The sequence below is a fragment of the Triturus cristatus genome, chromosome 10, assembly GCF_964204655.1.
Source record: "Triturus cristatus chromosome 10, aTriCri1.1, whole genome shotgun sequence".
NCBI lineage: Eukaryota > Metazoa > Chordata > Amphibia > Caudata > Salamandridae > Triturus > Triturus cristatus.
In genome coordinates this window covers 655,152,194-655,164,466 of record NC_140593.1, presented here as the reverse complement: position 1 = coordinate 655,164,466, position 12,273 = coordinate 655,152,194, and positions in this window count along the sequence as shown.

Below are 12,273 nucleotides of genomic sequence, written 5' to 3'. Positions count from 1 at the left end.
TTACTGCTTTCAGTGCATCCCACACTACTTCTATCCCAGTGCTCCCTAAATTCTCTCTCATAAATTGAGGGATCCACAGCCTTATATGTGTGCAGTATTCATTATTCCTGAGTAGAGAGCTTTCGAAGCTCCAGTCAGTCGTTCTTCTACTTCGCAGCCCTATCCCTTTAAGTTCAACTATTAAGGGTTTGTGGTCTGCAACTATACGGGGTGCTTTTTCTATTGAGCAGAGATGTAGAATAGAGTGGGATGCAAACATAAAATCTAACCTCACAAGTTTGTAATGTGGAAAAGAGTAATATATGTATACAGGATCTTGAGGGTGTTGTGCATGCCAGACATCAGTGAGTGCTTGTTCGTGTCATAATGGCAACAGTACCAACCTTGATGTCGCAGATATTAGGGGCTGTTAAGCAATCCCCCAAAGAGCCCAACAGAACCAGCAGGAATCAGACAAACAATACAGCCATCAGGGAAATGGCAGGATTGATGGATTCAATGAAGAAGTGATGAAGAGGGACCGCCAACCCCAGTGCTCTCAAGTGCCCCTACTACAAATGATTTAAGGAGGCCACATGACCCGATCAAACAAGCGCACTCTGGAGCACAAGAGACGGTGTTACTTAACCAAGCTTCACAAATGTCAGAAAATGCAAGCCCCAAACAATCCATCTTGCCTATTTCCCTCACGAAGAGGGAAAGAAAACGCCTGAGGAAAGCAAGAAAGAGCAAATTAAATAACCGAGGGCCGATCGAAACATCCCCTCAAGAACTCAAGCCCTATAGAAAAGACAAGGCTACAGAATGTATAACACAACGTATCAGCACAAATCAACAAGCAAGGGAAATGCACAGAATATTTTATACTTAGGCAGGGAAAGAAGATATCAAACCTCCCAGCCTGGACTCACATAAAAATCCACCTATATCAATGGGTGGCACCGTCACCACAGAAGAGACAGCAATCAGCAGACAAGTGGTAATAGTGGAAACGGGAGCTGGCGACGGGTGGAACTAAGGCCGCCCCTGCCCTGAACCCCAGTGGCATCGCAAGACACTGCTCCCACAACCAACGAAGTCCTGCCCCGCCAGGTCAAGACCTAATCTGGGCTGCATTTGTCAAATCAAGTAACACGGCTAAAAAACACAACACAGACTCAATACGGCTACCCACAAGCAAAAAAGTAGAGCTTGTCCCGCAATAGAGATTGAGGGGGCCACACAACATCTTGAATAGGGGATCAATACTAAAATTACTAGAAGAAATACCATCTATGAGTCATATAAAATCCAGTGACTTGGAAAGTATAGAGTTTAAACCGAATCCTTACCAAACAGGTCCATAATCTACAATACTAACATGGACCGATCATAGCCTCACAGAACTGATCCTGCAGCATAGGGAAGAGTTCTCTAACTGGGGCATCGAATTTAAAAAGGTGGAGCCCTTGCGGTACCCTAGTTAACTACAACAACAAACACAGAAACAGAGCCTTTTAAAAGGCGCAAAAGGCCCGGACCAGACCAGCACTATGGTAGAAGAGGGTCATCCACTCAGACAAATCCCAATTGCACAACGAGAAGCAGTGAATCTTGAGGCGCACCCCCAAATAACATCGGGACCTAAACAGCGGGGATAAGTATGAATCAGACCAAGCCAATTTCCAAGGAAATGAGGGGCACCAGGATTTGCTCCTGGAATGTTAATGGCCTAAGCGCAAAGCTAGAAGAAGAACATTTTGTGGAATGTATCCAACAACATGACATACTTCTTTTTCAAGAAACCTGGCCGATAAAAAACTCTCCACTAGTGGGCTACAAAGAAAATTTTAATCCAGGAAACAAAGAGGCACAGTATGGAAGGGCTCAAGGGGCTTATTGACCTTTATATCTACAGAACTCTCTTGGCGAGACATAAGCATCGACCTCGACTCCACATGGATGCAATGTACCAAAGTAGACCTTTCACACTCAATGGGCCTACTTATATTGTATCTCTACATTCACCCAGCAGGAAAGTAATCGAGGACAAGAGTGCAATTTACCGAGTTTCATACAGCCAAGACAGGGCAACCGAAGCAGACAAGACACTATGAGTAAGAAATGCTCAGCAAAATTGGATGACCTTTTCTTACATACGTTAAATGGCAGAGGTCCTTTGGACAGTCCAGCCGCATTTACGAGGGTCACAAGTAAAACAGGCTCAACAATCGATTTCACATTAGCAGACTCTGAGCTATTCCCTTACATAACAAGTTGTAAAATACAGGACCGAGTCGAAAGTGATCATTACCCTCAAACTTTCACATTAACCATCACTTCAAATGGGTCAGAGCAGGCCTAGCCTCTCACATTAATAACGCAACTGTACAACCAAAAATGGCTAACCTGGGATGAAACAAACATCGGCAAAATAATGGAGACATGCCGGTCATAGTTAACACCTCCAGACGCAGACCAGGTTCAAGATATTACGGGGGTCTGGGAGTTTCACACTCAACATCAATAAAAAATGTCAAACCAATTACAGAGATCATAAAACCCCAAGAATCGGAGGGGGGCCATGCTACACACCAAAAATAAGGGCAATAAAAACGCATATGAACAAACAACTAAGGTTAATTCGAACCAAGGGTCCCCAACCTTCGCAACAGACTCTCATAACAATAGAAAAGACGAAAAAGGAACTAAAACACGAAATAAAGGTGGCTAAGCGAACATATAAAGAAAAATTTGAGATCATTTTGCACCACGCAAGCAAGCAGAGAAACTCAAAACAGTTTTGGGCAAAAATCAACTTCCTGCTAAACAGCAAGCATCGTAATTTCAACTCTGACATAACAGAACAACCTTGGAACACTCATATTGTAGAAACATATAATACCACAACTGTACAGACTATGGTCAGCAATGGTGACAATACAAACGAGATCAAAAGGTGCTCCAGCCTGGAGATAAAATCAGAAGCCAGGAGTCAGAAGCCAGGAGTCAGAGTATGGAAAAGGGAGCACATCCCACTCTAAAACGGCTATCAGCGGAGGCATCAGCAATTGACTAAAAGAATTCATCTAAAGCCAAACCTCACATCGAAAACAGAGAAACACAAAAAGTGAGCAGCAATTTTAACAAGCATGTGCAAAGAGAAGAACCAGTTCAGATAACACAAAAGCAGATCTTGTACTCAATCAAACATTTGAGATCGGATGGGGACCTGGCCCCAATGGTCTACCGAATGCTTTGTATATAATCAACATTTTGATAGAAAATCTTAATTAGCATGGGCTAGCACACAAAAAACAACAATTTATATATTTTACTTCTGTTTATTATATTTTTGTATTATCCTTTTTTTAATATAAATATAATAGAGTTTTTTTCACATAGAAATCAATCTTCATTTATGACATCATCGTTATATTTTACACATTATTCATTAATGCTAATAAGATTTCTAAAAACATTTTTCTGTGGCTAGCTAATAACTTTACTTTTATATATATATATTTTTTTAGGAAATCCCAGGTTGTGAGAACTTGCGATATGAGAAGTAGCGGGTCCTGATGAAGGTGGTTTCTACGTTTTCTCTTGCCACCAAAACGCGTTGACCAAGTCTCTTTATAAATCCTACAATTTTTTGTAGTAGCTCCCTGTTGGGGGTCATAAAGACTACTTTACAACTGTAATGCGCTAATTGGGACAACTATTGTAATTTATCTATAAGGGGTGTATGGTATGTGGTTGTATGAATGAAGAGTATGAATGTGCAGTGTTCCTCTCCCTGGGTTTTGCTTTTGTTTTGTCTTGCTCTGGAATAATATACTGTGTATCAAGGAATTGCCATGAATAATGTGTAAAATATCACGATGATGTCATAAATGAAGATTGATTTATATGTGAAAAAAAACTCTAGTATATTTTTATAAAAAAAAGGATAATACAAAAATATAATAAACAGAAGTAAAAGATTTAAATTGTTGTTTTTTGTGTGCTAGCCCATGCTAATTAAGATTTTCTATCAAAATTTTGATTATATACAGGAAATTAGAATATAGGTCGAGAGGGAGCATTATTTGTTAGGTTGTTTATTTCTTCCCCTCTTCTCCCTGACCTTTTGGAAAAGTATTTTCTGTAGAGGGGGTCCCAATATTTCTTGCACTACCGAATGCTTTGTTCAGGCACGATCCCGTGTTTTGGGCCTGCCATTTAACCCCCCTGTTCTCCAACAGCTTAGAGACCGGAATTATTCCCGATTCTTGGAGGAGCAGTATTCTTCCACCCATTTATAAGTCAGGGACACGTTCCAACCCCAACAATTATAGACTGATGGCCCTTATAGACGTAGAAGCAAAGATCTATGCAACAAATCTACTGGCAGACCTGGAGACATGGGTAAGCAGTAAAAGTCTGATTCCGAAAACGCAGACTGGATTCCGGGCTGGCACGGGGACTTTAACTAATATTTCAGCACTTACCCTCTTAGTAAAGAAAGCGATTGTCAACTCAAACATCCTCTACACATGCTTTGTAGATCTCAAAGCAGCCTTTGACAAAGTGCCAAGAGCCAAGCTATGGGCCAGAATGAAAGCGTGGGGAACCTCCCCCAAATTATTAGAAGGAATCATCAACCTATACACACAAACTTGGGTTCAGTTAAAAAAAGGGGATGGCCGGAGTCTAACCAAGAAACTACAGACAATAAACAGTCTAAAGCAAGAATGCGTTCTGGGCCTTGCCTTTTTAACATCTACACCGCTGATTTAGAGAGCAACCTTAGTCTCATCCAGGGAGACCCTCCTAAATTGGGAAAGACATCAATTGCAAGCCTGCAATATGCGGACGATATTGTGCTACTCTCCCAAACTCCAATTGGCTTGCAGTGCCTGATTTCACAGCTAGCACTATACATCACGAATGAACAACTGATAATTAATCTAAAAAAATCTAATGTCTTATGTTTTTCCAGCACTCATAAAAAATGCCCCAAATTAATCTGGAGGATAAATTCCAGCATCTTATTGCAGGTGGATGTATATAAATACCTGGGGGTTCTCCTAGATCGCCATCTAAATTACAAACATCATCTAGAAAACGCTCAAACAAAAATCAAACAATTGTTTGCTTTCAAAACTTTACAGAAAAACCTAAGTGGCAGTTCAACAAACCACCTCCTGAAGGTAGTGGCTGCAAAAATGTTGCCAGCAGTAACATATGGCTCAGAAATGCTGAACACCAAGGACTCCCAAACACTAAATCTAACCCAGTACAAATTATTTAAAAAACTGTTCTTACTCCCGATTCATATCTCTCAGGCACAGATACGTCTGGAATATGGACTAACTAACCAGATACAGGCCAGACAAGGAGTCCTAGTCAAATATTACTGGCGAATGAGGGCAGCCGAAGACAACACGCTAGCTCACCACTGCTGGGAGGAGCTTGAAAAACAATCAAGACACAACAACTCTATATGCCAAATTTTAAAACAAGCACTTCTATCGCTAAATCTGGAGAAAGCCTGGCAAGCACCCATGTCATACCCTGTTTTAAAAAAAATCACCAATAAATCAACTAACAAATTATCGTTACAAACTGATAAAGCCTCACTGGCCGGTAAAAGTCATGCATGGTCGGTGATGTCAACTTACAAACAAATGAAACCCCAACCCTACTTGCAAGAATGCTTCAGAGACCACTACAAGCAGAAATTGACTTTACTGAGATTGGGGTCTTTTTCGAATAAAGATCTTACTCCAAAATGGCTACAGACTTGGCCAACCCTGGACTGCCGCCTCTTTGGTAACGGAGCAGCATCACTCTTACATCTATTATGCATCTGCCCGGCATTACATAATTTAAGGACGTCACTCTTAAGGCCAATCTTAAGAGAAACTCAAATCAGTACCTGCAGAGCGGCTGTCATAAAATGCCTCAGTCCAACTGTCTAGTAAGACTATCAAATTATTGTCACTAGCAGCTCAAGAATTAGAAAAGAAAGAAACAGCACAAAAATTTGAAATGAAAGAAACCGCGAAATAGGAATTTGGAAAGAAGGGCACAAAGCAGCCGGCCCGAGTCCTTTTTAGATCTTTCTTGCCCTCCCCTTCTTCCAAAGCTCTCTTCTATGACAAGCCTTACTTTCTAAACAGGAGGCATAGTCACGTTCATACCAGTACACATTCCGGGATAGAAAGCCTTAGTGACTTAAAAACCTGGAAAGAAGGTAAGTTGCAGCCGGGCAAAACTCCCCCCAGATCGCTTTGCACTTTTCTCATCTACTCCTCTTCCGTTGGCATTAGCACTTTACTTGTCATAGAAGGCATGGACATGTTTGCATCGCTGCTTATAATAAACTGTTGCACCTTGGTACCATACCTCGTTAGGGTCACGACTACAAAAAAATGTTTTATTGCAATTTTTATTCTGTATTTGAGTTATGTTGTTTATATTATGGTGGTAAGTCCCGCCCTTTTTATGATCTTAACAAATCAAATAAAAGTATTATTATTATTATTATTATTATTGTGTGCCTCTTGCCCTTTTTTGTTTGGTGAACAGACACATAATGGACTAAATAGGTGGGTCAGAATTATACTGTGGATAAACAGCACCTGGCACTTCTGCCACCAAAGCTTTCTGCCACAGCAGCATGGTTTTCCCCAGATTGCTCTGCCGTCATGTGTCCTATATGTTGATCATTCTTACTGTCTCTGCAAGTGGCAGGTGATTGTTTGAAAACCTTGAGCTAAAGGGAGAATGGTGCCTGCTCCAAATCCAAGAGACATTCACATTTCAAAGGATCAGAACTGGTAAGGGTAGACCCATGGGTTAACATACCTATTTCAGAGACATGGTCCTCCCCGTTTCCCTCATTTCAGAGACCACCTGTTTTAAAGCTCACACTTGGTGCTCACAGACAAGAGTTCAATGTTCATGTTTTTTCTTTAACTTTACTTTTCTGCTCAGGCCAACTCTTTTGTTCCCATGTGTTACAGTGCAGTTTAACTTCTATTGCATTGCCCATAGGTAGTCACCTGGACCGCAGCACTGTTATCCTACACTATGTCCCTCTTGTGACTCTGTCCACTTGTCGCTGCCTTCTCCCCTGCTCCCTGTCATCTCCCTTTTTATTTTTCTCAACTTGCCCCTTTCAACCCCATACATTTCACCTTTGTCTCATTTCATATTTATCCTAGTCTCAGCCTGAAGTTTCCTGCTCCTTCTAAATTTCCTCATTACAAATGTAGACCAAAAGCACATACCAAAATGACATAAAAGCAATGAACATCAAGAACATATTCGCAACAAATCGCACTCTGGGAAAGAAGATGGTGTGCGATTGATAGTGATAAGAAGACAGGGTAAATAGAGATCAGCACCATGTGTCCACAGTCTTGCATCACAAAGTCAATTAGAAAATCACCATTCAAAAGGGTGAAGTCTGTTGGGTATCAAGAAGCTCATTTTGGTGACTATTTTATTAAGGAGAGGAAGTTGGTTGTGCTTCTGGAGATATGCTGAACACTTAGAAGACATAAATTCCTCAGAGAAAAGTAAGTACTTGTGTATACAGGAAGAGTGAGGCTCAGCCACAAACATACCTCTTTTTCAGCTTAACTCACTCCTCTGCAAATACAGGTGAGTTCCAACACAGATACATCAAAATCCTCGCATAGATAGTGCTGAACCTATGCACAGACCTTTGTACTCATAGGTAATTGCTTTCATTGAGCTGGAGATGAGTTCCTGCATACATAGCACTGTGTCCCTGGACAAACAGAGCTAAGCTCTTCCAAGTATGCAGCTGAGCTCCACTGCAGACAGTTGTGAACCCCCTGTGCAGGCATAGATCTAGGTGAAAACAAAAAATAGGCAGTAGTTTGTAGGGTAGTGGTGCCTCAAAAGAAATAACGCATTTTATCAATAAGCTGGTATACTACATAGTAGTGCAGTGCTAAAGAGGTAGGGAACAACCCTACTCCCTACTCCCTAATAGTTATTCAAAGACAGCATAACAATATATAAGTTTACCCCTAGCACATGCCAACATATAATGTCAAAAGGTAAACAAAGATTAACAGTAGTCTTCTTTTTTCTTATTCTTTATTGACCTTCTGTCCAATTGTATAACTCTTTATCCTCAAAAGCCCCTTTAACCATTCTAGTCATATATATTTGACTTTTAAACCTTCATTACATTGTTGGGTCCCACTACTTTTTGCCAATTCAATTGTACTGCCCCTACTGAGGTCATTGAAAAGATCCTCTGCTTCCTTATCTCTATTCAATGTATTACTCATTTTATAAACATAACTGTATCCTGGGCTGCCCCCTACAGTAACTTTTACTTAATCAAAATAAGCAGTAATTTGTAGGCTAGTGGCGTACCAAAAGAAATACACACATTTCTTAAAATTACCATAAATACCCTCTGTCCAATTGTATAACTCTTTAGCCTCAAAAAGCCTCTTTAACCGTTCTAGTCATATACATTTGACTTTTAAACCTTCATTACATTGTTGGGTCCCACTCCTACTGAGGTTATTGAAAAGATCATCTGCTTCCTTTTCTCTATTCAATGTATTAATAATTTTATAAACACAACTGTGTCCTAGGCTGCCCCCTACAGTAACTTTTACTTAATCAAAATAGGCAGTAATTTGTAGGCTAGTGGAGTCCCAAAAGAAATAGACACATTTCCTAAAATTACCATAAATACATAAATCAGTCACCCCTTACTTTTTCTAATCCTTACCGCTCTAATTAGAAACCTTGCTATGTTAAAAGAGACAATTTCATTGGGTAGCTTTTGTAAAAAACTAAAAGCAGGTCTAGCATGCATAAGCCGTTGCCCTTCCAAAAGTGAGAGAAGAAATTGTCTACAGGGATCATGGAAGAAGTCACAAAACAGAACAAAATTACAGGTATCCTGGACAGAAAAATTGTCACAGCAACATGGAATTAATCTATCAACAGTATTCCATCCTATCGGATCAGCTAAGAGCTAATGCCGTTGATTCAGCCTAAAACGGATCAGCAGAAAACGATGTTGTGTGTTTGTGTTAACAGTAAGGTAAAGTCTAATGTACCCAAATGTAGAGATACTAATATGTGGACAAGCTGAAGGCTTACCTAATTCCCCACTTTCTCTATCTACCCGAGCTCTGGCATAAAATTGTTTTTTAGCCACTCATGTTTTCTGGATGGTCATACAGCTCAGGGCACCCCAGCTCCCTACAAGTGGTTCTAATGTACTTCATGTCAAACAAATAGTCTGCGGGTCTACTGGGCTCAAAAAAGAGAGCTCGAGAGCACAACCAGTACAAGCGAGTTGCTCCTACTAAAACATGGAGGAAGTCCTATTTAAAAGGACGGAATCCCATCACCCACCGAGGTGGCATGCTTCATCATATGGGATCTCCTCTTGGCTGCAAATCCTAGAGCAACAAAGGGCTACAACCCCCTCGATGTGAGGGAGGAGCTCAGGGATGTTTTTATTGATCAGTATATCGGATCTCCTAAAATCCGTTTGATGCAAAGCATGGAAGTGTAAGGGGTGATGGTTGCAGTTCAAGGAGTTTGGTGATGTGTGAAGTGATGTTAAAATTGGCTACCTAGAAAGAAAAAGAGTTTAATTATTAACTCTCGGTGTCAAGGTTAAAAAACAGTGCAAGAGCAGTCTAAAAGAACTGTTGAACGCGCTGGTCTAAACAAAGGGTCTACATGTTTCAGCCATAATGATCAATCTCTGATCGCGGCCTTCTTCAGGACCTAGATGGTGAGTGCTACTGCAAAGACTATGTGCTCAAATTAATAGTGATGTGGTTGGAAAGGTACAACCTACAAAAACCTGTGGTCTCCTTTGTGAAGAGTCTACAGGACTGTTGTTGTCACCTGTGAAGAGAAAAACACAGTGACAAACAAACCATGATAAAGTAGAAATAAATCATGTTAAAAGCAGCTTGTACTATACTGTGTGCTCTGTTTGTGGAACAATTTCCTTTTTATGATACCTTGCGTGTAGGTAGTGCCTATAGCACTGGAAAATTAATAAGTAAATGGTTACCTTACCCGTGAATGTACAGGTGGACGCCTCACCTCACCTGGCAACAGCTCAGGACGTGAGGCACCGCACTGTTAAAAAGGGAAAAGCTGTGATTATAGACACTGTGGGTATTCCATTAGACAGTTCTCCATATGATTAAAGTCAACTATAACATTTCATTCATGACAAAATCATAAAGAAAAGTAGCAGGCTGTGTGAAATTCTATAAGCCTCAAACATTATGTATCAATATATATATATATGCAGAAACCCACATTTCTAACTCCTTTTCTAACTCACTTGTATCGTGCTCGGTGAAGTTAGAAAACAGAGAAAAGGAAGACCATGATTTTGACTCTACTTTTTGTGTGACGGGTTGACACATAACAGCATTCTGATTGTGCTCAGAGGATCAGGCGCCCAAATGAAAGCATCTTGAGGTCAGAAAAAAACATGCTGTTTATATGAGCAACAATGTTTTAGAACATGGCGATTAGTCCCCATTGGGGCTTATGTTGTTGGAACTGTGAAAAATGAGCCAACTCTTAGCTTTAGGAAATACAGCAATATATTCACAGGAGCTATTAAGAGACACAAAATAGCTCGGAAAGAGTGTCAGCTACAAAGGATAGAGTGCGCCTACTGCCACGCATTCAGAGTTTTTAAGTAGCGCATTGTTAATAGGGGTGGGCGGAAAATTCCGTTCCGCCAGCGTAGAATAAAAAAGCAAGCCACCCCGGCTCACGGGCCCGGTCCTTGCTTCTGAAAGCAGCCAGGCCGGGGAGCCTCCTCCGGGCACACGGAGCCTAGCAAGGCCCGGGGAGAGCCTCCCCGGGCCCCGGTGGACCCCCGTCCCCAGCGCCCGGACCCTCCGCTGGCTTGCGGGACAGGGGGCTCCCGCACCCCGGGACGGAGCTCCAGCACTGGGCCCAGCTTCCTGGACCCCCAGCCAGGCCGGGGAGAGCCTCCCCGGGCCCCGGTGGACACCCTGTCCCCAGCGCCCGGACCCTCGGCTGGCTTGCGGGACAGGGGGCTCCCGCACCCCGGGACGGAGCTCCAGCACCGGGCCCAGCTCCCGGACCTCCAGCCAGGCCGGGGAGAGACTCCCCGGGCCCCGGTGGACACCCTGTCCCCAGCTCCCGGACCCTCGGCTGGCTTGCAGGACAGGGGGCTCCGGCAACCCCGGGACGGAGCTCCAGCACCGGGCCCAGCTTCCGGACCCCCAGCCAGGCCCGGGGAGAGACTCCCCGGGCCCCGGTGGACACCCGACCCCAGCGCCCGGACCCTCGGCTGGCTTGCGGGACAGGGGGCTCCCGCACCCCGGGACGGAGCTCCAGCACCTGGCCCAGCTCCCGGACCTCCAGCCAGGCCGGGGAGAGCCTCCCCGGGCCCCGGTGGACACCCTGTCCCCAGCGCCCGGACCCTCGGCTGGCTTGCGGGACAGGGGGCTCCCGCACCCCGGGCCGGAGCTCCAGCACCGGGCCCAGCTCCCGGACCTCCAGCCAGGCCGGGGAGAGACTCCCCGGGCCCCGGTGGACACCCTGTCCCCAGCTCCCGGACCCTCGGCTGGCTTGCGGGACAGGGGGCTCCCGCAACCCCGGGACGGAGCTCCAGCACCGGGCCCAGCTTCCGGACCCCCAGCCAGGCCCGGGGAGAGACTCCCCGGGCCCCGGTGGACACCCGACCCCAGCGCCCGGACCCTCGGCTGGCTTGCGGGACAGGGGGCTCCCGCACCCCGGGACGGAGCTCCAGCACCTGGCCCAGCTCCCGGACCTCCAGCCAGGCCGGGGAGAGCCTCCCCGGGCCCCGGAGGACACCCTGTCCCCAGCGCCCGGACCCTCGGCTGGCTTGCGGGACAGGGGGCTCCCGCACCCCGGGACGGAGCTCCAGCACCGGGCCCAGCTCCCGGACCTCCAGCCAGGCCGGGAAGAGACTCCCCGGGCCCCGGTGGACACCCTGTCCCCAGCTCCCGGACCCTCGGCTGGCTTGCGGGACAGGGGGCTCCCACAACCCCGGGACGGAGCCGCACCCTGGGACGGAGCTCCAGCACCGGGCCCAGCTTCCTGGACCCCCAGCCATGCCGGGGAGAGCCTCCCCGGGCCCCGGTGGACACCCTGTCCCCAGCGCCCGGACCCTCGGCTGGCTTGCGGGACAGGGGGCTCCCCCACCCCGGGACGGAGCCGCACCCTGGGACGGAGCTCCAGCACCGGGCCCAGCTTCCGGACCCCCAG